Source organism: Caloenas nicobarica, chromosome Z (genome assembly GCF_036013445.1).
Source record: "Caloenas nicobarica isolate bCalNic1 chromosome Z, bCalNic1.hap1, whole genome shotgun sequence".
Lineage (NCBI taxonomy): Eukaryota > Metazoa > Chordata > Aves > Columbiformes > Columbidae > Caloenas > Caloenas nicobarica.
The window spans coordinates 16,344,029-16,370,813 of NC_088284.1; the positions used below are offsets into that span (position 1 = coordinate 16,344,029).

General features: G+C 38.6%; 1 protein-coding gene across 5 annotated transcripts in view; it reads right to left on the reverse strand.

The window, feature by feature from the left end:
* The window catches only part of LHFPL2 (LHFPL tetraspan subfamily member 2), a 127,338-nt gene that overhangs the window by 45,263 nt on the left and 55,290 nt on the right, over positions 1–26,785 (reverse strand). For 2 of the 5 annotated variants that reach the window (XM_065656474.1, XM_065656476.1), the window contains exon 2: positions 16,666–16,718. The gene's annotated coding sequence lies outside the window, so the exon portion shown is untranslated. Of the gene's footprint in view, positions 1–10,488; positions 10,541–16,665; positions 16,719–23,544; positions 23,634–26,785 lie in introns of those variants that run through there. The other 3 variants (XM_065656477.1, XM_065656475.1, XM_065656478.1) reach the window with 3 other exon arrangements.

The following is a 26,785-nucleotide window of genomic DNA, read 5'->3' on the forward strand; positions in this document are numbered from 1 at the left end:
AGAAGTTGTTGCTCTCACTAAAGTCACAATAGTGCCCTCTTTTTAGAGAAAGAATTACATATCGTCCCTCAGACCTAAGATTAATGTTTGAGTACTAATTATTTTTTGTAGCATGTAAATGTCAGCTTCTAACAGAACAACTAAGACTTGCATGAAGGAACTCTGCATTTCAAAGGTGGCAGCTATGGGTAAACAATATACTGTGCTTGAATACTGCACTGACAGAAGCTACATAATTTATAGTTTCTACAGCGCTGCAAACTCCAGAGAATATTCCTACTAAGGCTGAAAAGAAGCAGAAGTTAAGCAACACTGAATGCTTTTCTCTGAATACCGCTGCGGGAAGGCTTTCCACTCAGCAAAGAAAAGGCTGGAATCTGCTCTTGATTCAGTAGTATTCAATATGCTGCACACAACTTCCAAAACGTCTCTGTGATTTAGGGTCTCAAGCTTTCCTTTTTTCTTTCTGCAAAACCATAGTTCCCCTTAGCCTTTTGTACTTTAGAAAGGACAAGTCACCTACCCAGGGTTGCTCTGCACCAAAAGCTGAGCTCCCTCTTGGAACAAATGGATACAATTCAATTTACCTTTTAAAAGGAGCAAGCACGAGATTCTTTCCAGCTATAGCTAACAGCATTACTAGACAACACTAATGCTAACATTTGAGAATTAAAGATTATGATAACGATCTAGGACAATGCCTCTTATTTTGTTAAAATTATAAAGGCATTACGTTAATCAGCATAGCTGCTATCAACCCATATTGTGCAACTGTAAGCCATCATGTGCAAGTCAGCAAAATGCTTTAGCAACTGGAAAACTCAGTCTAGACCTTTATCAAAAGATGATCTGAATAACAAGATCACAAAGACTTGTGCATCTATTTAATTACAATAATATGTTCTTTACTCCAGTATGTATGTCATCACACTTCAGCAAACATCAAACCAGCTCCATCACTGTTTCAATAACTTTTCCATGGCAAAAATTATATTCTGTTATCATAAATTTAGATTGAATTATACAGGTTTTACTCAACAGACTTAGTTCTAGACTATGCCACAGAAACAGACTGTTAAGACTCTTAAGTTTGAGTCTGCCTGGGTCTTTTTGTTCTTCCTCAAATCACAGAATTTAAACAAATTATGCTGTAAGCTACCCCAAACTATTCAGAAATTAAAAAGCAAAAGAATTGGAGCAGTTCACAATTCAACAGACTTTTTCAATCTAAATACACTGTCTCAAAGAAGAACACTGCTTTTGTTCCAAAAATAATTACAGCAATGACAAAACGTCCAATGGTTTATCCACTGTTTTCTATCTCTGCTCTCTTCTCCAAGGCTTCTAAAACATCTGAGGCTAATATTTTTTACATGTCTCTCTGGGCCTCTTTTAACCCTCTGATTTATAGACCCTAGAGGTGAAAAAAATGCCTTAAATATAATGATGTGAAAGAAATAAAACTACTTAATAGTGCTCTAGTAATAACCTTTTTGCAGGCTTTTTCAAATAACATGCCAAATTGTGTGAAGTTCTAGAAGAGCCTTTTAGGATGAAGTGTTGTCGTGGCTTAAACCCAGCCAGGAACTAGGACCATGCAACCACTCACTCACCACCCCCCCTTCCCCCACCCCCCACCCAGAGGAATGGGGGAGAGAGAATCAAAGGGGGAGGCAGAAACTCATGGATTAAAATAAGAATAGTTTAATAGGACAGCAAAGAAAGAGAACATTAATAGTAATAATACTATATATACAAAGTAAGTGATGCACAATGCACCACCTGGTGACTGATACCTGGCCTGTTACAAGCAGCAATCACGAACACCTGTCCCCTAGAGCGGATTCCGCAAGAGCAGAGACCCAGATAGGAGTTTGTGCTGAAACACAATAGCACTAAACAGCTGGTGGCAGAAAAGAGAGCGCCCTGGTCTCAAACAGCAAATTCCAGAAGAGGAAAAAAAAAAAAAACAACAAGAGAGCCAGCAAAGCCAGCTCCAGCTATATAGGGAGCATGATGCTAATGGTAGGGAATAGTTCATTGGCCAGCTTGGATGTCAATTGGTGCTGTCCCTGCAGCTGGGAAGTTGAAAGATCTTTGGTCTCCTTGGCAAGAGCTGAAACATCAGCGACTCCTCACATTCTTTTCACACCAACTCTAAAACACAACCTAGCAACTGGAAAGAAAAAAGTAATGCTGTCCCAGGCAAAGGCATAGGGAGTTCAGTGTGTTATTACATTACTGTCATACTAAATCCAAAAGAAAAGACTATACTAGCTACTAAAAAGAAAAGAGCCTGACTACTATGAAGAAAATTAACTCAATCCCAGCAAAACCAGCACAGGTGTGTTTCAACATATACTCCATTGTTAAGGGTGTAGTCACTGCTCACTGAAGCCAACTGGAGTTTTTCACCTACAGGGGACTCTGTACAGAGGTGTGCCAGTGTTACAACAGATACAGAGATACCCCTCCCTCGTTCAAACTTAACACAAACTTGCACACAAACGTCATAGGAATAGCTCTTGAAAAACCCACAGCTCTTGAAAAACCCACAGCTGTTTCTCACTTCAAGCTTTAAATCCAGGTGGATCATGTAATGACTCTTAGAGTTGTGCTGATTATTCTAAGTTTGAACACAGCCAACATTTTAAAAATGCCTAAAAAACCTGGGTGGATGAGGCCACCCTGGTTGGAAAATCTGACAAAAGACATAACTTCATATAAATCTCACTGATTTAGGCATGCTGCAAATTGCTGGACCCTTACAATAGACATTGCGTCATTACACCCTTTGCCTATTAGGAAACAGGACTAACACACACACACACACAATCAGCTAAGAATATGGAATTGATCTACAGATTAAACTTGAGTAGAAAACAGACTTATTTTCTGTTCGTCTAAGAGTCTGGTATTCTGAATCTCATTTCTTGTGGACAAGAATGGAAATAATCATGTGAATATGGAAAGCCCAGTTTTATGGACCTTTTATGGAAAGTGATCCTTTTGTTAAATACATGACATTTTACAATGCACTAGCTTCCAGTGAAACAAACTGTAAAGACCTGTGTCACATTATTTAATATCCTATGTTTAACCAATATGAAGTAAAACTTATATTGTCCCTTAGTAAAGGATGGGTATAATTAATCAAATCAATGCTTCTAATTTCATCACCTGGTACAGAAAACAAGGTTCCATTGTCAAAATACCACTGGCACAGTTCCCGTTTATATTAATTTTATTTTTATTAGTATAGGTAACACCACAAAAATATGGTGCTAGGAGAATCTACAAGCATGATCCTGTAAAGAAATGTGCAACTATAGCCAATACCCATCGAAACTAAGGGAGCACAGATGATTTCCAGCTCTTGTGATTTCATCATGAGTCATCTGGCATTTTCCTTGAGTCATACATTTAGGAACCTCAGCAGTGGTGCCTGTAATTACATTTTACAATTTCGTAACTGTGGTGAGGGGGAAAGGAATCTGCCTTTTTACATATATGCATCCGGACGTGAGGCATGCAGGTGACACCCTTGATCACATGCCAGACTACTGGGTATCAGATTTTGTTGCACAAAAAGCAAGAGATTGATGCTAAAGTGCTTTTCATCTGTTAATGATAATTTCCTAATGACAGTGCACTAAGATCACATACACGAATTCCAACATACCTCCGTTTTGTACTTTCACTAATGAGAGAGAGAACTCCCATTTTTTTCCTTTTAGAGAGAAACAATTATTTATTTAACGGACAGCTCACAATACCAATATTATAACATTCCACCTAGAAATAAGCTGGAATGAGTCAGAAAACTGCAAGAACATACGTGAAGCTAAATTTTCTGCCTTTTTTTTTAATCAACCACATAACATTAACGAGCAGTATCAGTAAAAAAACAACATTGGTCAGGTGTCTGTTGTTAAAAACTGTTATTCTGTTGTATGATTTCAAGACCATTCAAATACTATTCAAGATGCAAGTGGTAATATAAGAATCAACATTATCTAAATCGGAAGGGGAGAGAGAAAGCATACAGGTACTTGCAATACAAAGGTACTTGCATATTTTACAGTTCAGCTGCTCTGAATATCCTCAAAACTGTTACTAAGTTTTTGAAAAGCAACTGCCACAAACAAACCGTTTCAGTGTTCACATAATCCTCTGTAAATCCTAACCATTGTCTGAAGCATATACCACTGTTCCACCAACGACCAAACAGTCAGTAGAGGAACAAGAAAAGAAAAAAGAAATTCCCTGTCCTCATTTACAATACTGAAAGTATTACAACTCTCCTTCTGGTTGCACACAGCAGGAAGCAATTCTGCTTCAACAATGGATTAAGTAGATGAACTAACAAATCTCTGTCACATCAAATTTTGATGATGTTCCACATTTTAACTAACTTGTCATTTAATAAGGAAAACCGAAAAGACCCCAAAGTAAACTCTTTCCACAAGACAGATCCAAGCAAGCACAAATTTAAGGATTCCATGGAGCTGATGGCAGTAAGGAAAATACAAACCCAAAGATGACCTTCTAGAGTATACTGTTATTTGCTAAAATAAGTAAGATTGCACTCTGGCTGCCATTCTTACAAGCATCCCCATTTGGCCTCAACAAACAAGGGGAGAAAAGTGATGCAATTTTCATGGCACCCACATCCTCAAAGCCAGACACTCATCACCTAGGTGTCAGCAAGCCCTTACACAAGTCTTCTCAAATTTCTGCTTCCCACCAAGACCTGAAACTGGTTCACTTCAACATCTGTTAATCTAATTGGTTTCTATGAGCCTATAACAACCAAACCTGTTGTTGTAAGGAGCAAAAGAGAAAGGCAATTTTACATACCCACGGTTGAGCTGTTAGCAGAACAAATGGACTGCATCTGACTCAATGGTTCTCACCAAAATCCAGTTATTAAGCTGTGAGAACAAGTCTTAAATGAAGCTGATGGCCTCAGCAACTGGGCTGAGCTCAAAGCGCTTATCAGCTGCCCTGTCACAACAGCAATCATAAGGAGAGGGCAAAGGCTTTAAAATTTCTGTAGTCATGGAATTTAACAGTCCTGGAGGAAAGTAGGACTGCAACCATGACAAATATGGAGTGAATCACTCATTCAAAGTGAAAATAGAATTTCTGTATGATGCATTGTGAAGTTGGCAATTTTTAGTTGGCCTATACTAAGAACGAAAACACCTGGAATCAAAGTCCTGGTTTAGATTCAAAATATTTTTACAAAAAATGAAGTATTGCAACAGCTGAGTAAACTCAGCTCTTTACTTATGCAAAATACTTTAGTGGATTTAAATTAGAAGTAACTTTTTCTTTTCCCCCACAAAAAGAAATGAAAATGGAACAAAGCAATACCAAGTTCAGAATCAGTCCTGGTCCCATTTCTACAGACACAGACATTTCTCTCCCTGTGTACTCACACGAGATTCTCACCTTCAGAAGGAATTCTTATACATCTAAGTGATGTGCATAAGAGTTTGCAGAGCAGGAGCTGTAATATCTTCTGTATCATCAGCATCCAGCATAAGGAGAACTAACATTTTGTCATAAGTTTTGTAGGTCTCTACACCCGAACATCTGCCAGCCTGAAAAGCAAGGAAGCCCTGCAGTTTTCTCCCAGTATGCCAAATTAATGTCTCATACACATAATTTCTCATTCTTTCTACAGTCTAGTTTTAAAACAACTTAATGAAACACTGTCCAAAGTACTTTTGCTCTGTGCTATCTTCTGTGCTTTCTATTTCTACCCCACTAATACACCACCTAAGCAGCTGGGCAAAGTGCTGTACTGAGGTGATACCACCAATACCCTTGGAAGTTCCTCAGAAGCTCTTGCAATACTCAAACAGATTATGTGCCTCACACTTGGACACCTGAGAGTTTATTAGCTCCCATCTTAGGGTGAGGGAGGAACAACAAGATTTATGTACTTTATGGGAGCCGGGGAATTAATAGCTTTCAACGTCTAGCCACTGGCTTTTATTTTTTTAACTGTTTTGTTTGCTATCCATCCCTTTTTTAATCTACCACCCTTATTTTCGCCAACCTTTCTGAAATTACACAAAGTCAACTATTAAAACAGAAATGTTTCTAACAGATAAGTTGAGACTTTGGTATTCGTAAGTGAATGCAGAAACTTTTACCTTTTCCAGAGTATCATCGAAGAAGGCCTACCTATCTGAAATCCCTTTTTCCCCCCCCTTTCTGGATGTTTCCTTAGACCATCACAATTACAGACACCTTGCTACATTCTATAATGTCAGCCAATAATTCATCAGGTAAATAATTCCTTTTCTCTGATGACTGCAAAACACTTCAAATGTATCTTAATTACACTTTAATAACCATTCTGGATCAAGTTCAGTCAGCATTAGAAGGTTGCTCATAGTATGTAGAGCTATTTGATGCTTCAACAGGTAAAATTATTAAAAGTGTGCCAGAGTAACTAGGTTTCTTTTAAGGTTACTCAGATACCTGGAAACATGCAAGTCTCCCAACAGGCTTTCTCTAAGTATGAAATTCTGAGCTGTGTCTCCAAGCACATTTGAAAACAGCAATAAAGATCTATTCACATCTTTAGGCTCAGAAATAGCTGTTAAGTTATAGTTTTGCTAGGCCATCACCTCATGAAATGTCATTTCACATAATTTCAGGTTAATAAGGCTGATCATTTCTAATACCTTCAATACTTTAAGAAGTTGCTCTATTTCCTCAGAGTTTTTGTTTGCTTATTTACCTCGTTTTCATTTCTGGTCTGGCTAGCGTGAAGTCTTCCATAGCACAGCCAAGATGGAACACAGAGAGATCTTGATTAACCATGAACACCTTATTCCCTGCTGGCACAGTATATATATATCTGCAGTGGTTCATTAGTAAGAGTGACACGTGAGCTGCTATAGGCACAGCAGTGAACACAGACCACTGCAAGAATGTCAGAATATAGGACAGACATGAATGCAAACAAGCTACATTCAGACCTAGAACAACATAGCAGTCTTTCAGACTGTCACAAAACATGTTAAAAATTATGATTTTGCACAGCTAATCCTAATTCACATCTCACTGTTAGTTAAGTACTGCCCTAAACCAGAAATGATTAATTTTTGAAATCGTTTGCTGAAATGTAGCACAAATTAAAGTGTGCTATTACTGTTCACTGATTTCCTTTAATAAGAAGGAGCTGTACACATGGACTGACAATTAAAGGAGGTAAAAATAAATGAGATAAGGACTTTCCAAGTGAAAGTCATGGCATTTGGTCAATTATCGTTTGATTTGCTTAGATATTGCATGCATAGACTAAGCAGCATCGCCTCTATATTTCGCAAGCATTAATATGCTAGCAGTACCTCTGAGGTGAAGTCCCTCCAGCTGCCAGGAGAACAGTCATCCAAAAAAATCCACTAACAAAGAAAAACAGCTTGATAACCAGCCATCAGAGGATGGACTGGTGAGAATGCCAGGGAGGCAGACCTAAAAATGCTTTAATTGCATTAAATATAATGTTGTCTTGACATATGTGCATGCAAGATGACTTTATTATCAGACTCCTAACAGATTTGACAGTTTCAGGAAGGGACAGGAATGGTATCCAGTTTCCAGAGAGAAATATGCTCTGTGCAATCTGGAAAACTAGTTAGATTGCAAGGGCTGTTTTCAACCTCCCTAGTATAGAATTTCTTTTTGTTCTTATCAGCCTCAACCTTTTCAATACATGAAAAAAATAATTATCTGTAGGGAAGGATTTTTCCTTCATTTAATAAAGTCTACAAATCTTTAGAGACTACAAACTTTTTCATTTTCTACTGCATTAAATTTTACCCCCAAAAGAATCTTTATGAAAATATTTATCTTCCTGTATTATTTGTCTAAGAAGTAGGTTTAAAAATGATCCAGTAGAGGACAATTGCAACCTTTTACCAACTAGACAAAACTATTTTGCATTAGGTGCTTAAAAACAAAAAATTGTACAAAAAATGCAGAATGAAAGAAAATCATGAGCCTACACTTGGTATAGCAATTTTTCTCAATTACAGCAATATCTGATTTTATCAGGAATATTAACTATAGTTCACCAGAATACCATTCTAATATTTCAGAACAATAAGATACTAATTTTAAAGACATTTTTCGTGGGCATCTTGAAGCATTTTAGGAGGTATGTATAGCATAAGAAGACCTCACATTTAGGTTACCTGACCTCCTCCCATTCATTCCTCCCATTTATTCCATTGCCCTGAAAGTCAATAATATTCTCTCACTGTTGTTTACTCTTTCGTCCTAAGTCCTTTTGCTTTATCTTGCGGGGAGCTGCGATTAATGGGCTGAGGGAAGCACTGTCCCTGCGCAGAACTGCAGCAGCGTGATCAGACCACAGGACCCAAGTGTCAGGGATTCCTGACTACATGTATCAAGAGATGTCATTGATTGTCACATCTCTATTGATCTCATGCAGTTTTAAAAAATCAGTGAAGTAGGGATTTTGCTGGTTCCTTGGTATTTGTAAAACGTTCAGCTGGTAACATATGCTCACCAGGCAGCCCAGTGCTCAGTTCGTAACTCTCACTGAATGCTTTTACCATGGTCTGCCTGCATAAATAAAAAACCCAAAACATATTGTTGTCTTATGCTTCACTTCCACAATGTATTTAGACACACGGGTTTGAACAGCCATCAACATGTTACTTGCAAGTTTGCTTAGAGGCTCTAATACCTCCCTCCTTTTAATAGCTTTGGAAAGTAATGTAACAGAACCCGTAGCTTAAGCTAGAGAGGGCCAGAAGGATATAAGGGAAGAATTCCTCTATGGGACACAGAGAAAAAGGGTAAGTCAGCCTCGGAAATTAAATAAGAACTATTTATTTCAATCAATTTAGTTCTACTTGGACATAAAGTACTTGGCTCCACCATTGAGCTCTGTGTACTGTTCTACCTCCTGTGTAGGGTACACCTAATTACAGACAGAGTAGAAAGCATATTACACCAATAATATCGGTGAGTCTTGACAATCAGTCCTTCTCCATCTATATAGGTTTCTTCTTCTGCTGACAGCTGCTTTTTAAGAATATCTCTTTTCCCAGACTTTATGATGGCCCTGTTTATAAGAAATTATTTGCATGCATAGGCTAACATATCTGCTTATCTTCAGACACATATAGATTGTACAGCTCACAGATCATGCACTTTTGAAATATGTCAGTGTGCTGTAGAGTATGTGGTAGAAAGAAGAGCATGGGGGAAAGAAAGGTAAAATATAGTCTATTTAGCACATCTGAAAATGAACTCAAGCTCTTTTTAGTTCCAGCAGCTGCCTGTAATGGAAAAAATGAAGATTGGTTGCTGCCAGAAAAGTGGGCAGTAAGAAATAACAGATGTGAAATTTCAGCAACATCATTGGCCAAGTCAGTTGTACAGACGGTTTCAGAGCCGGGGTCCCCATTGGGCTGCAACATTCTCAGAGGCACGCTCACTTTTTGAGCTGCTGAACTGTTCCACTTGCTTAGCTGAATTTACTCATTGATCTCACCCCAGAACACGATCGACAGGACATATTTGCATCCTTGCAAGCATGTGTGGGCTGTGCATGAAAGCTCCACAATTAAAGTTAGTCACTACATTTTCCAAAATAATTTCAGCATTTCACTTCTCCTTTGTCCTGCTCACTCCTCTTTATTTCATGGATACTTAGGGCGAGTGGGGAAAAAAAGACAGGTCCTTCAATACAAGATCTTATTACATGAGGCTCACAAAGAAAGTAAGATCAAAGAAACCAACCTAATATGGTGTATACATTTTTAAGAGAAAGGGCATTGGGTGAAAAATGCCCTTCAAAGAGTCAACTCCAATTACAGAAGTCATTTTCAAAGAAGAACGAAGTTTCTTGACAGAGTTTAAAGGGGAAACTATGAACATAAGGTCCGTAGAATATAACATATAAAGAGCAACTTCTATCAGCATAATTTGCAAGATTAAGTGGACTTCAATTTAAATTAAAGAAAATCACAGTTATATTTAGGCATCAGAAAGATGCCTTGATATTGTAATGTGGATCACAAAGATGATTGTTACTTCAGAAAAGTCATTTATAACGCTATATTAGGAAAAAAAAAATACTTCCAGTGAAGAAGATGTAACAGCAGCAACTAACATCAGTGGAATTGAAGTTGGGCTGTCATATCCATTGCAAGTTATTCTTCTGCAAAATCTTATTGTAAAATGAAGCTCTTAATAAGCCTAGGTTTTCATGTTATGTCTCATCTGGTGTATTTATTACATGTTGCTGAAAGAAATAGTACTATTCTCCCCACCTACTTTCAGCTGCTTGTTCCCTCTTTGTCTCTGGTGTTACATCCAGTAATTTCTCAGCCACAGGACAAGCCAGGCCAGCGTAGTTAGCTGATGTAGTTTTCCTTCACAGGCAGTTAGGGTTTTTTTTCTTTAATCAGCTGCTTACCTTGAACTCACCTTGGGGCTGGGGGCTGATGTGAGAGAGGGGAAGAACAGGCTGAAGCACTGCTGCCCCTTTCGGCATCAGCCTGCAGTTGCTCAAGACCAGATGCAACACTAAACCATGCTCTGAAGAGTATTACTAGCCTTCTTCTTGCAGAATGAATATTCAAGTTGTCTTCAGGATTCAATGTCACACAGTGAATCCCCGAAAGTTAATGTCACAGCATGAGAGAAAATCTGCAAGTAAAAATAGTAATACTACAGCAACTGAAGGACTCCACAGACACCAAAGCACAGTGAGATGAACTGAGGGCAGTATCTGGACAAAAGGCCTTGCAATCTGAACAGACAAAAGAGTAAGAAATTAATTAACTTTCCTAATATCACTTAGCAGGTTAAAAACAGAGGTGGAAATCAAATGTAAGAGTCAGGACAGGCAGCTCTGTCGACTACACCACACTCCTTCCTGTCGCTGCAATTGCTATCTACTCCCCTGCTTGTGGCACGCCATCCCCATGTCAAGAACTGCACTAGGTTCCAGAAATAACAACATTAAAATTAGGCATTGTATTTGTTGCTCCATAAGCAAATTATCAGTTCAACGTGGTTTACAGCATCTGCAAGTTCCCAGCACCTTCCCAAGAAAGGTACTCCAAACATTAATATTTTCCTGACTCAGTAATTCATCCTCTCTCCCCGCTGATAATGGACAAAACGAAAGAAAGTGAAAAAATGTCCACTGCTATTTTTGTTTCTATTAAATGGAAGTGGGGTGCAATTTTGGATTAGGGCTTTAAAATCACCTGAAAGTTCTCCAAAGAAAGAGTAAACAAAGTAAGTTTTATGAAAAAGCAAAGCACAGAAAAGAGATTGAGGAAAAGCATTACAAATATATAACTTCCCATTTACTCTGGCTGTTAATTAAAAAAAAAGAAAAACCAGCAACACTAGCTATGGTTCTGGTTTTGGCTTTCACAGGTAAAAAACTCACCCTGTCTCTATGCTCTTATGTATAAAACATAAAAATCAACTCCTTGTCCCCATCTGTATTTTGCTGTGAGCTACATGGGATTAACACACAGGACCATTAGTCACCTCAAAACTATCAGCAATTTTTCAATGTCAGGCTTAAGATATGGCAGGGCTTCATCCGAAACGTAGAACATAATTCCTGAAGTCACAAAGCACTGTCATGATGCAAAGTTCAGCATATAGATAAGACAGTCAGAACACCCTGAGCAAACCACGGCTCTCCTTTCTCTGTGAGTTATCAAGACACAAGTAAAGACCTTCAGAAAGACACTCTGCTTGCTTTCCTTCACCTGGGTTTCTCCCAGTTGTTCCCAAAGCCAGAAGCAGAACCCTCACCCTTCAGTGTTAATGGGATCCCTTTGCAGGAGAGCTAGGGAAGTATTATTACCCAAAGAGGAACTGGACTAGCTGGTCAAAACATTTATTTTCATGTAACACAGAAGAATATTTGTTATATCAGCTGGCGGGTTCCAGAGTAGCTGGGATGCCAAGAGTCCATGGTCCAAGAACCGCACCTATGTATCAACCTGTAGCAAAAATACTGGCAAGTGGCTGGTCAAACTTCAGCTACTAAAAGAGGGAATCACACCTCCAGGTCTCTGGGGACGAGTCTCACTATCAACCACCAGAGTTCCCAGGCTAACATTCCCCAACCACACTAAGACCTGCTGCCTTCCAGAGATGTCCAACATTGACACCTACCACAGCATCTGACCATGGCTGAGGCATCTCACTGAGTGTGGATCACTGTCAGCTGTGATGTGCAGGTCCTGGAAAGAGCTTAGCAAGCCTGCACTAAGCAGTCAATTCTTGATTCTTTTAATTTTACATATAATAACTGGTGCTTTGTTGCCTAATACAGTTTTGGAGTCTATCTTTCATGTTTATTAGAAAAGGCATTATAAGCCTGTATCCTACTCATATTACAGCACACAGAGCATACATACAAGTATGCGAATGCTCTTATAATTAAATGGAAACCTTGGGGAGAAAAAGAAGAGGAAAGAGTAAGCAAAATACGAAAGATTTCATTAAGACCTTATCAGAAGGTAATTTTATCCTTTGAATTTTTATCTCAGTTGTTTATTTCTTGCTTCAAGTTAAAATTTTATTAATTACTTTACTGCAACTGAAGATTTTTTATGGAATTAAGTGCTTACCTATTTTCAGATATTTTCCCAAGACGACTTATGCAATGCCTATGAAGAAAACTCAGAAAACTAGGCCTTTGCTGTACTTATTAGCACATCTGGAGAGAAAATATATTATTATTTACATATTTTGTTATGAAGGGAAAGTTATATTTTCAATTTTCTTTCAACTTATTAGATTTGCACAGAGCTAATCTTATTAACTGTGCAATTTTACCATCACCACTATACTTAATCCTCTACTTTGGCTTCCCACCTACTGCTGCTGACAGTTGCTCAAGCCGTTGTTTAAGTTAGTTTCATGTTCTTAATGCATGTGCTGGTGTTTTTGTTATGTTGCTAAGCATTACAGCTTAGCTCCTCCTAACTGGTCCAAGGCACATTACTATAAAATATGTCATATTATCTGTTACACTATCCAAGAAGCTATTTTAAATTAATAAGAAGTCTCTTTAATTTTTAACTTCTTAAAGAGCATCAAACTTGAAAGGATGAATACCTATATTTGGTGTTATATAAAGCTATATAAACTGTCTACGTGGTACGAACACCAGACAGAGTACCATGCAGCACAAAGTTCAGTTGCCAGCTGTAGCAACTGCCGTGAAAGTTTGGTGTGGTATCTCCCTATAATCTGTAATATGAGCAAGGTTCCAGTTTAGCAAAAGCTGGTGCTTCAGCTTTTTCCCTGTTCAGCAAAACTCTTAAACACTTCCTTAGTTTCTAAACAAATAGCATGATAACTGTATTTCAACAGTCCTTAGGCATATCTTCTGATTCTCTGATGAATCAGGGCCTTGTATCAGAGCATCCCACCAGAACAGCCAACATACTAATCATAAAATAACAATTACCAGCACTCTGCAAAGAAGGAAATTATTTCAGTTTGACGTCATGCAACTAAATGTCAGTAAAAAAACTAGAAGTTGCTTCACATGAATTATTTAGTTGTTTGTAAGATTACTTTTAAACACACTTGAGTCACTGAATTACAGAATCACAGAATGTCAGGGATTGGAAGGGACCTCGAAAGATCATCTAGTCCAATCCCCCTGCTGAAGCAGGAACACCCAGATGAGGTTACACAGGAATGTGTCCAGGTGGGTTTTGAATGTCTCCAGAGAAGGAGACTCCACAACCTCCCTGGGCAGCCTGTTCCAGTGTCCGTGACCCTCACTGGGAAGAAGTTTCTTCTCAAATTTAAGTGGAACCTCCTGTGTTCCAGTTTGTACCCATTGCCCCTTGTCTTATCATTGGTTGCCACCGAGAAGAGCCTGGCTCCATCCTCGTGACATTCACCCTTTATATATTTATAAACATTAATGAGGTCACCCCTCAGTCTCCTCTTCTCCAAGCTAAAGAGCCCCAGCCCCCTCAGCCTTTCCTCATAAGGGAGATGCTCCACTCCCTTAATCATCTTTGTTGCCCTGCGCTGGACTCTCTCCAGCAGTTCCCTGTCCTTCTAGAACTGAGGGGCCTAGAACTTGATTCCAGATGTGGTCTCACCAGGGCAGAGTAGAGGGGGAGGAGAACCTCTCTCGACCTACTAACCACCCCCCTTCTAATACACCCCAGGATGCCATTGGCATCTTGCACAAACAAGCAGCAGTCATAAGCAAAATTTAGAGTTACTTTAAACAAAAATGAGTGTATTTTCTTTAAATTTCCCTTAAATGATAGGTATGTTTAGCTTGACAGAAGGATAGTTTTTATTTTCAGAATGCCTGAGACAAGTGACTTCTGAACACCAGGCATATGGTATTATTAGACCCTGCACATGAAGAAGCACAGACTAGAATTGCCGATTGTATGCTCATAAAGCAACTTTACGATAGTTTCAGCTTTTTGTGGGATCACATAATACATGCATTGGAGTGGCACCTGTTGGATTAACACATCTGTTTCAATGTAGTAGCACACAAGTGCTGTGGAACACTTAACTTACATAGAACACAAATAAAGGTGTCACACTGGCACATAGATAAATTAAGCCATATAAATCCATATACACGAAGGTATCTCAGCAAGGACAGGACTGGTTGATGAGGTTCAAAGCAGTGTGAATTCCTTCTTGCACAGTTCTTCACGATCCTGAAATTTAACGTGACTCCTATTAAGTCTACACTTAATGGCAAGAGCAAAACACGGATTTTTCTATAGGATTTTGTTTGGGTCTTTCTGATATCCACCATGACCAAAAGTATCTCAGATAACTGAACACATTCAAAGTGGGCAAGGACCTGTAACATTTATTCTAGAGTACTAACCGGACTAATAAAAATACCAGAAAAGCTACCATTCAATTCTGAGTACTCTTGAATGCCCTGACAAACACTTGCAGAAGTAGGAATAGAACAAGTTTCATTCTGCCCAAGGAGGAGGAACAAGGTGGATGGAAAGTGCACCGGAACTATCAATTCATTCCACTTGTGCACTGATCATAGCATCATAGAATCATTTTGGTTGGAAGAGACGCTTAAGATCATCGAGTCCAACCATAACCTAACTCTAGCAGTAACCCACGTCCCTGAGAACCTCATCTACACGTTTTTAAACCCCTCCAGGGACGGTTACTCCACCACTGCTCTGGGAAGCCTGTCCCAATGCCTGACAACCCTTTCCAGGACACCATGAATACAACAGTTTAGTCCTGAGAATTGTCAGGGAGTGGAGGACAGGAGAACGGGGGTAGAACTACAGTAGGCAAAAAGGAACTATCCAAAATTAACTGTCAAATTCACTTAAAATTCACTTGGTTGCTTTTGCTGGTAAAATACAAGTAGAAATAGATAAGAAATAGTAAATATAGAACTACATGAAGGTAAATGTTCTAAACTGATAAATTTATTCAAAGTTTTAGCTAAATTGTATTTCTAGAAATTAAGAACTATACAAACATAATTTTCAGAGGTCATTAAAGCAAAAAAAGAAGACAAAAAAAGGGAAAAGCTTCTCACTGTATTGCATGTGGTTCTTGTTCACCTAAGTCAACAGCACATGCAACCAAATGCACTCATGCTAAAAACTTACATTTGCTGTCAACAGCACAGAAATCAAACAAGATCCCATAAACACAAAATATTTCACATCAATTGGCTCTGCTATGGAAATCAGAAAAATAGAAATATTGGATTATTCCAACTAAATATCTCTTGGCAAGAAAACACAGTTGCTTTTTCGAAGTATTCTTGTTACTATTATCACTACTACTACTATTATTAAGTACAATCAACAGCTGGTGAGTTTATCTCTGGATTTGTAAGGCTCTTTGCCAGCCTACACCTACAGCCAAGGAAGTGTGAATAATATATTCATAAATGCACTACTAAACAAAACTAAAACTTTAAAAAAGTATTTGAAATTTTTAAAGTTCTTCCTCAGATCCTTCCTGCATTCTTCTCTAGTCACAACAGGTACACAATTGGCACATAGGATGCAAAGGCACAGAGGATCAACAGTGATCTATCTTTTCAAAAGACACCACAGTTTGCAGGGGGGGAGTTAAGAACCACAGACATAAGCTTCGGGGTTTACAGAAAGAAAAAAATCAGCTTGCAGTAACTGATTAACTTACCTTAGGGTTCCATGTGTTTTAGAATGATATCTGATTTTGTAATTCCTTAACGTATGCGCTGGCATGATTCTGAGAAGCCTGGATTCAGGCGTCATTCATTTAATACAAGAGACTACACTGTATGTTACTTCTTCAACAAGTATAGATTTAACTATTCTGCTTGAAATACTTTCAGTATTTTCTAAGTCAGGGTGATGGTGGGGAGGAGGTTTCATTTATCAAAAGCAGTCACTGAGACTATCTCCTCTTTGCCTTCTTACAATCTCGGCTTTAAAAAGTCAGATGAATGCTCTGAATAGGAACCTGGTACTCAGAAAAAATATTCAAAAGGTATAACATACTGCACATCTTCCATCCCTCAAATAGCAGTCAAACTTGAGAGTCACACAGCATGTGAAAATACCAGATAATATAGTCTGAATTTCATCTACTCACCACTGTTTCAAGTCCTTAGGTCTTGGTCAACCACTTCAGATGCCTGGCATTACCTAGGGAAATAATTGATGTAAAATGTAAGAAAGGTATAGAGCCAAAAACATTGAAACAATGTGTCTGATTAGTAGATGTGGTTGGAATGGTACAGCTCAGCTTGTAAGAGATAATATGCACATGGGTAACTTTTCACTATGAGGACACTTGTTTTGCAAGAAATGCAGCATTCTAGACATCATTCCACTAAGGAGCTAAGAAAAACAAGCACATATGAATTAGTAACACATAAACCACTAAGCATGCACAAAATTGCATATTTTTCTCTTCCTCTATTTTACTAATAAAGTATATGCCAAGATTTGAAAATGTATTTAAAATTACTTGTATATCCCGGTTGATAACAACATTTTAAAGTCAGGTATGACTTAGGAATAACTCCAAAAGATCCTAAACCACTGGAATAAAATCCTGAACTACATAGCATGTTCACGCCACAAGCTTATGAAATGCACCTCCAAACCCTTTCCACCACCCCACACATGTATTTCATGGAATTGAGCAGGGACAAACACGAAGTCCTCTACCTGACTGAGATGCGCTAATGCCTTGGACAGGCTGGGCACTGACCACCCAGGGCAGAGCTCTCTGAAATGGAGCTGGGAGTCTGGGCAGATAGCGGACTAAACATGAAGCAGCACTTACCCCTGGCAGCATGGGAGGCCAAGAATACCCTGGGCTGTACCTACAGGCTAAACCCCCACTAAACTCCCACTAAACTCCACTAAACTCCCTTTAGCCAGCATGCCAGGATTACATGTCTGGAACACCCCATCCAGTTTTGTATCCCCTGTATCAAAAAGTAGTAAAATAAGGTGACAGAGGTAAGGCAAGGTTGATTCAGTGATACTGAACTACAGGATTTCCCACAAGAATAACAAATTCTGCATTTTTATACATATATCCGGACAGGATATATGAAGAACCCCTCCTTACATGAAAGAACAGTGACTCGGAAGGTCAGTAGACTCTAACAAAGAGAGATAATTTGGCCTTGGTGAAGGTGGTTTAAGAATAGAAAAATTAGTGCAGAACTCCTAACAAAGTGTGCTGCCAAGGACAGAGGAAAATGTACTTGGAGCACTGGAAAGCCAAGCAGAGCTTAAAACAGCCTCAGAATTCCTGGCACATAGAATATTGGTCCAGAAAAAAAGAACAACAGACAGGACTAAGTAGCTGTGATTACTCCAGCTTTTCTGTCTCAAAAGTAGTTAACAAGGCAATGAAAATAAAGCACTGTTAGCAGACACAAAGACTGTTTCATGAACAAAAAAAGGCCAAATCATTTTCTTTTAGATTCAGGCACCTAAAAATGCACAATCAGTTTTAAGTATGTGAAAACGATGGATTGCTCAGACAATTAGAATTAAGTTAAAATTTTAAGGAAAATTCCTTGCTTTGAGTCTAAACTCCCTAAGAAAGAGAAACTGTTTGGACAAGGTTAGACAGGATCACCCCATTGAGGTGGTTGTGGAAGAGCCTCCTCTTACAGATCCATCCACCTGTCAAGGGCATGGCAACCATCTTCCGCGCCCAAGAAGACACAAGAAATACCAAAAAAGAAAAGGAGGAGAGCAAGCATTATATCAGAAAAGAAAGGCTCTTTTTTTTGCCACCACATTTGTGACGAGGCTAACAAGAGGAAACTCCACAAAGCTTCCACTGCCCTGTCACCACACAGGCAGGATGCACTTTCCTTATGCCACAGATGGCCAAAATGAAACTGAAATCCTCTCAAACAAATCAGAATGAGAAAAAACACATGTATGTTCTCACTCTTTCTCTCAGGAGCTCTGTCTTACAAATTTTGCAATAGCTCAGATGGATTTATACAACAGCTGGCAAAAAAATACATAAAATCCATCTCTGCCTTTTTACTCGACTATCTGTAAAATTGGCTGTATCACACTCCCTCCCCCCCAAAGAATAAAATCTTACATTTTTCATTTTTAACTCCTTTCTCATTTGCAAAAGAGAATGTTCTAGTATAATTCAGGAAGAATTATAGCAGAGCCATTGATTTGAAGTTTTTTATTTATAGTCAACAAGAGAAGAAGATAGCTGGACATCGTAACGAGAACACAGTTGGTTTGATAACATCCCCATGTCACATACACCGGCTTTGTAAACCACAGGAATTGGGTATACTTACGCTGCCCAGCAAAAATAAAGCAAAAAAAGAATACAGGTACATCCACTGTATCTTAAACCATCCTTTTCAAGTAGCTTTTTCTTCAGATATACTACTGTGCGATACTTCCATGTATTATGTAACAGCAAGTATCCAAATCAAATATTTACTTACTTCAGAAAGGTTTGTATGACCAATTATGTCACTATGAATAGACATAATGCATTCAACAGGTTCTTTGTGTTTCGCTATCAATGCAGAACAGTATAAAATTAAAAAAGAAAAACCAACATACTGATTCATAGGCGTCATTAACACTACCTTCAGAAATAAGAGCAGAACAAGAAGGGGAAAGTATTTTATTTAGGGATACACTGCTAGTAGGTTAAAAAAAATATATAAAGGAATTACAATGCTAGATACCATAAGAAACTAACACCTTGAGATATGCAATAGATTTTTTTAACATTTCTTCTCAGGATCATTATTCTCTGCTTCACACAAACCTACGAAAGTAAAGAAACTCTCCAGTTTTGCCTTTTGCATTATCTACCTGATTTGTTCACTCTAGAAGATCATGCTACATATCTACATGTATGTAATTTAAAGCAAATTCAAAAGAGTATCCCATACAGAGTAACATAATTTGCAAGCTATCTCAATGAGGACAAAACAATTCTCACTTTTTTACACTACAAAAAATATTTCACCCAAATGCACCTGCCCTGAAGTTTACACCTAATAAAAGCCAGATGTGCTTCTAATACTCTGCCGATCCCTGCTCTTAATGCCTGTTTTCCCACTGCACCACCTTAACCAAGAAAGCGGTACAACATAGTTTTGCACATCATTAAAATGTTTAAACCAAATATTACATTTTTATAATCCTAGAAATTCCCACAAAACTAAAAAGAATAAATACAGAAGCATTAAGAGACTTGCACCGGGAATGAAAGATCCCTCTTAGGCTGTTACTTAATACAATAAGCACGTGAGTGATAAGTGAATCAAATTACTACATTTCTTTAACAAGTCGGTCATTACTTACTGGAGCAAAAGATATGCAAATTCATTTTTAGTAAAGTTATTCTCTAAAATGTTTTTTGTCTTCTAGAGTTCATTTTACCTAAGCAATAAAACTTTACTTGAAGTTCAGAACACAAAATATCACCCAGGAGCCCAATCCCATATTCACTGAAATCAGTGCAAGCTCTTATCTTTAGCTGTTACCCATAAGGATAAAAGGACATAAATTGTTTACTTTAAAGGCAGTGTAAAAGCATTTAACAAGTTTGCCTTACAACATGCTTCTTGAGTTGCATCTCTGCGTCACAGGGACAGCAAAGCAATAAGGCGAGTCACCATCCCACGGCAGCACCATGAGTAACACCACAGCCAGCGCTTCTGTCTTGCTCCATACAACCCACCACCTCCGGCAGCCCAAGGCAGCCAAAGCCAGCAGCAGTTATCTCCAGCAAGAACATCCACAGCCACGACAACTGTTCCTTGGCTCCATTTTGGCCATAAAGCTGCAGTAGGATGCTGCAGCATGGCCACCGTCGAGAGGAGCCCGACAAGAAGCGACTCAGAAAGCAGCTTCACCTCAGGGCAGCACTGCTCAGCTACCTGCTGCTAGCACACGGATGGGGACAGAAATGGGTCCCGTGGACAACCCAGCAGTCATGGCCAATGGCAGGCTCTATGTTGGCCCTGCAGCCGCTGGGACTGGAACAGGCACTCTGGTAACACAACTCCAACACCAACCGATGGCCTCAGGTCGGGCTGAAACAAGCTCCTGCACCCCCAAGCAGGACCCAGGGGAGGCTGAGGCCCATTGGACCCCCAGGAGCCCTAACTGGGTCGCTAATTAAATGCTCTACCCAGAAGCATTATCCTCAGCAATGAGTTAGAATCACTTGGCAAGCTCAGGCTGTTCTTCTTCCCAAATGTCATCTGGCTTAATAAATAACAACTTCTGATGAGTATTATTAGCATCCAAATTATTTCCCTCAGATTACCACACACTGTGGCCCACAAAATGCTAATTTTACAAATGAAGCCGTCTGCTGGCAGAAGTGGAACAGAACCACTCCGAGGGAGACAGCTCAGTTATTTTTTCTGAAGGCCTAGAGATGGCAACTGCGGAGTTTTGTTAAACTGTAAGCAATTAATGCACTTTCTTATTTGTTCAGTAGACAGCCTGAGCCTGTCACAGAAGCCTGCCGAGCTATCCCCTTGTGATAGTCTGGGAAACAAAAGACGTGTTATATCACACACACTCTTTAAACTAGCAGCTGTGGGGTTTTTTTTGTTTTCAATCCAACACCTTCTCAGGCCAAAGTTACAGTCAGAGCATCATCCTGGTGATGCAAGCTTTGACCATTACAAATCAATGAAACAATCATTAAAATGTCCAAATTGCCTTATAGAATTCCTGCATTTTCCAGTACTCCTGCACCACAATTGAATTAGGAACCTGTTTGTTTTGTGGTTTCAACCTCAACAACAAAATGCCATAAGCACAATCCTCCCCTCCCCACCAACGCAAAGCAGACTTGTTTTAACATTCAACATCCTTTATATTTAAGGCATCTAAGAAAGCAACCAAACACAGAACTAGGGACTGACTAAGACACAAGCAAGCTGTTACAAGTCCTCAAAACACAATTTCAAGCTCCTCTTATGGTGTCAGGAAAACATCATTATTTACCTAAAGCATATATTGGACCAATTTCAATGCTTTCCTCAAAGCTTTCATCTTCATAGATACAATTAAAAATACACAGAAAAAGTAGCTAATCAAATTAAGCCACCCACAGGTACTACCTGTGACCTAGAAGTGAAAAGCTGCATTTTAATCATTAAGCACTACAGTGATTCACACGTAGCAAGTGACAAAATTCTAGAGCTCAGGCCATTCAATCTGACCTCTAAGCAAAGTTCCTCTTACTGAAAACAGTCTAACTGAACGTTATCCAACCAATAGGCCTATCATGCACTCAAAAGCTTAATTCAAAGCTAAAAATACTGCTTAGAGCAGATCAACTTATTTTCAGCTCTTCTCCAGCTCATGCCTTGGAACAGATCTTCAGTCTTGTAAGCACAAAGACCAAAACCCAAACCCAACATAAAGAAAAATTAAATAAAGATGGGAACCTGAGCAACATTTCATGTGCTTTTCTTGAATGTTTGAGTAAAATCACGTTATAGAAATGAAAATCCTTACTCATCTGTCCAGTTTTCCTGCTCTGGAGAACATGCTCAAGTTTCTACAGATCTCTGAAAGTCCTCAGCCACCTCCATCCAGTCTGCTTTTCCAAAGGGAGCTTACAAGCCCACAAAGTGGCAGTCCTTTGATGCTAACCCAGAGCTAGCTACTGCTTGATAGGAGTTAAAAATTATACTCAGTTCACAGATGGAAGAATCAGCTAGCCCCAGGGACAGTGGGAACTGAACAGCAACTAAGAAATATATTAAGTGTGGTTTTGTTTATCACAAAGAAGCTTTCCTTTGCCTTTTTAATTTTTGTCACTTTAAGCTTTCTCTGGAGGCAATTTGCTTAAACGCTGCTAGGCAGACAATCTTCTTTTCAAAAATTGCCCTTGTAATACAAGAAATAAAACATCTGAGTTTAGCTATTCCTGAAGCTGATAGTATCCTCTTTGTCACAACATACACTTTGTAAGAAATTTTAACTATTCTTTAAATTCCTGTAAAAATTTATTTAAAATACATTTTTCAGTAAAACTGAAATATAACTTCTTTGTAAGTTATGAACTCCTAGCAACAACATTTTCTTTTCCCTACACTTCTACTATTCTTTTCACTACCTAAAAGAAGATTATGAAAGATCCTCTGCACATACAGATGTACAAATAATCACATCTAAAAAGGTCTCCTGATTCAGAGGGCAAAAAGAGATCTCAGTTTCTGCTTTTCCCTTTCAAGATTATTATAAATTAATTCTTTAAAGAGACAAACTCATTGTTACCTTTTCTACTTCCTATACAAAGGTACTTGGCAAGGCTTAACTACTGGAAGAACTTGGTCTATGTCATTTGTCCGTCTCAACCACGACACTTAACTGGAGTGTCATAGGCCAGTTGCAGACTCAGAAAATGGGCTTGCAGAATAATCCATGAAGGATTCAATTCAAATAGGAATGTCTGGGAGGTGGGTGGGAGAGGGCTACCCAACTCTTTTTTACCCCTTTCCCAGCTGAGGGTAAAACTCACTGTTGTCTTCAGTGGTCTCTTCTAACCTGTATAACTCTAACTGTACAAGTAACTGAACATAAATTTTAGTCAGACATGTTCTTCTTCAATATGCATTCTTGGGCTTCCTGCTTGTCTATCTTCTATCACTGATTAACCCTTACATTCTCAAATGTATTCAATGTGCAAGAAAGTTTATGGTAATTGTAAGATCACCCCCTAAATTACTTACGGAAACTCATGAGAGGGTGCTTACCTGACCTAAACTTTTAAGTTTGATGCAAAAACTTTTAAAATTCTGTCATGGGTTAACCCCAGCCAGCAACTAAGCATAATGCAGCCGCTTGCTCACTCCCCCTCGGTGGGATGGGAGAGAGAATCAGAAGAGTAAAAGTGAGAAAACTCTTGGGTTGAGATAAAGTTTAACAGGTAAAGCAAAAGCTGTGCACACAAGCAAAGCAAAACAAGGAATTCATTCACCACTTCCCACAGGCAGGCAGGTGTTCAGCCATCTCAGGAAAGCAAGGCTCCACCAGGCATTACGGTGACTTGGGAAGACAAAATGCAATTACTCCGAACATCTGCCCTTCCTTCTTCTTCCTCCAGATTTATTTGCTGAGCATGATGTCATATGGTATGGAATATCGCTGTGGTCAGCTGGGGTCAGCTGTCTCAGCTGTGTCCCCTCCCAGCTTCTCATGCACTCCCAGCCCATTCGCTAGCTGGGTGGTGTGAGAAACTCAGCAATAACATAAAAAATCCCTGTATTATCAACACTGTTTTTAGCACAAATCCAAAACACAGCCCCATACTAGCTACTATGAAGAAAATTAACTCTATCCCAGCTCAAACCAACACAAATTGTTTGATGTCTTCTCCTTTAACTTTTATCAACAACTGTGGGAGTGAAGGAAGACTCCTTGCTTTCCTCATGTCTACAACTGAGAAGCTGAGATGGTTAAATGTATCAGTTTGCTTAACTTGGGCTTGTTTCATAACTTTTTTTTAAAAAAAAACACTGTACTTTCTCATTAAACAATCATTTTCTAAATTAAAGCACTGAATTAGAAAAGAAAATATCTTACTTAACAGTACAGGTGGCATTCCCCACGAGATTCACAGAGTTTCAAGGTTTACTGGTAGCTTTAGTTCCTAGAGAACGGTTATTTAATATCCACATATGGTTTTGAGGCTGACCTTTGGAAGCATATCATAACTGATCTTCAGCAATACCTCTAACAAGAAATGGGGGTGATGAATGCCAGTATAATCTTAGAATGTATCAAAAAGCTTATCCTCAGCCCAGAGGACAGTACTACCAGTTGCTGAAGACTTCGGTGAGGTCCCACTTCGAACACAACAAAGAATTATCATCCATAAGCAAGGAGCAGGAGAAGACATCCAAGTTGGATTAGGAACACAGAGGGAATACTGTACTGATTAAAGGAAGAGAGCCAAGAAAAGGTATGAAGTCTTGTCTTTGTTAGCCTAAAAAAATGGTGACAAAAATGAAGTATAATTGTTTCCTACAGTTGCTGTAGGTGGCTAATTAGCAAGGAGAAAGAAGAGATATTTAAATTAAAAGCCAACATCGCAGCAGGAACAAAATAACTGTGAATTGACTGTGAATACACTTAAGGTGCAGGTTAAGAGATGATTTGTAAACCATCTGAAAGAGCAAGATTCTGCAACAGCCTTTCAATGACACAGGCAAGAAGCCTTCCTAGTTTTAAGTCAGCGGCTGATGAGATGATGAAAGGAATTGCATATAACGTGGCTGCCTGCAACAACAAGGCAACAAACTCCCTTATAAGGTCCTTCTCATGGAAAGATCGGTACATTTTTAGAGTATGTTAGCATAGCTTCCCATCACCTCTCAGAAAGTATGTATTTAATAGAATAAAGCCACCCCAATCCCTGATGTTAAAACCAAGACACACATTCAAGTCCATTTAAAATACTCTCAAAGTATTAAACATCAAAAATGCAGTTTCTTGTTTGAGCTTTACCAGCCACATACAGAATTACTGGCTCTATCCCATGTTTTCATTATTAAAGGCAGCAGACAACTGCATTTATTACAAGTCTTGATTGTGTACAAGATATCTAGATTGACTACATTCAAAAAGTCATGTTTAAAGAACATGAAATACTTAGCCATTTATGTCATTCTAGATGAAGGCTGAAAAACAAGACATGGGGGTAGGAAGATGTTTATTTTGAACATTATTATCTCTTTTTTGTTTTGCAAAGTGTATAAACAAAGTAATATCCATGAAAGAAGGTTATTTTGAAACAAAACATGAAAAACTAAGGTCAAGGAGACCTCCCCAAAAACAAAGAAAAGGAAGAAATTGGTCACTTAACAGAGCACAAGCAAAACAGCCTCAGGAAATCCATATCAAAGATTTTTTTAAAAAATACATAAATTCTGTTATAACCTTCACAGAGCTCTCCAGGAGTCAAGCTGAGAGACAACACCTCTCTGGAACAAAACAAACATTTCTGAAAGTTCCTTTTGTTCTCTCCATCTCTCAAAACATTGTATTTTGCTATTTTATTAGCAATGGACATTTTAATTGGTATTGGTCATTTGCTTGCTACCAGAAAACACATAATGATGAACATGCAAGGTGAGAAGTCAAGGAACAGCCTACAAGGCAGTAAGATGGAGGACTCCTATTCTTACTCCTTTGAAGGTAGGATAATGCATCACTACTAATCTTATGCCCCACTTGAAGTTTGGGAGGCAACTCTACGATTTTCCAGAGCAAAACTATCTGCAGCTCAGCTTACAGGCCTCTTAACCCTTCAATATTATATGATAAGGCTAATTTTAAAACTCCCAAGGGGGTTAAAAGCTTCCAAGGAAACAAGTCATAATCTTGTCTGTATAATAAAGTTTTTCAAAATTTAAGAAGCCAACTTTTTTTGCAGGTTCAGGAATGCAAATTATTTTCAAGCTACATTGAATCAAATAACTGAAAATAATCTTATACATACAAAACTACATATTTTAACACCAGTTTCAGTTCCACAGCAACTGAAAATGCAGATCCCTACCTAGTAGGCACTATTTTTCAAGACCTATCCATATATGAGAGAGGGCAATCGCACTGGGAACAATTATCAGTAGCCGTGTTTCCATGAGTTTTCTTATTAATTATGAAGAAATTCAATCAAAGAACAAGAATCCGACAATTCCTTAAGTCTCAATGACTGTCCAATGGACTGATTCAAAATCATAATTCTGTAAAATTTGAGGCTGTAAGTTCCAGAGTCCCTAAATACTAACTTTTTTTCCCTCAAAACTAGCTTTCTGAATTGAAAGCTGAGGTTTAGAACACAACATGAGTAAGTTTTCTGACATAACTGCTTTCTTCCAGTATTCCAGCAATTGAACATTGACTTGAAATCTCTCACAGTCAGAGCTGGCTGGTTTAAATCATTCCTTTGAAAGCACACAGATGATACGCAGCTACTTTACTCCCCAATATCCCTTACAGCATCAAAAGTCCTCTAAAATAAGGCAAGAAAATTACACGTATATACACAATCTCTCTTTCATATTCATACACATAATATATCCCAGCTCCATTCAGGTGGTCCCCTGAGGTTTTGGCCCTCTATAAAGAGTTAAAATATCTGAAACAGATACTTTTCTTGTTCATTTATTAGTACTATTTTCAAAAGACTGTTCAGAGAATGAAGTCTAAGAGAA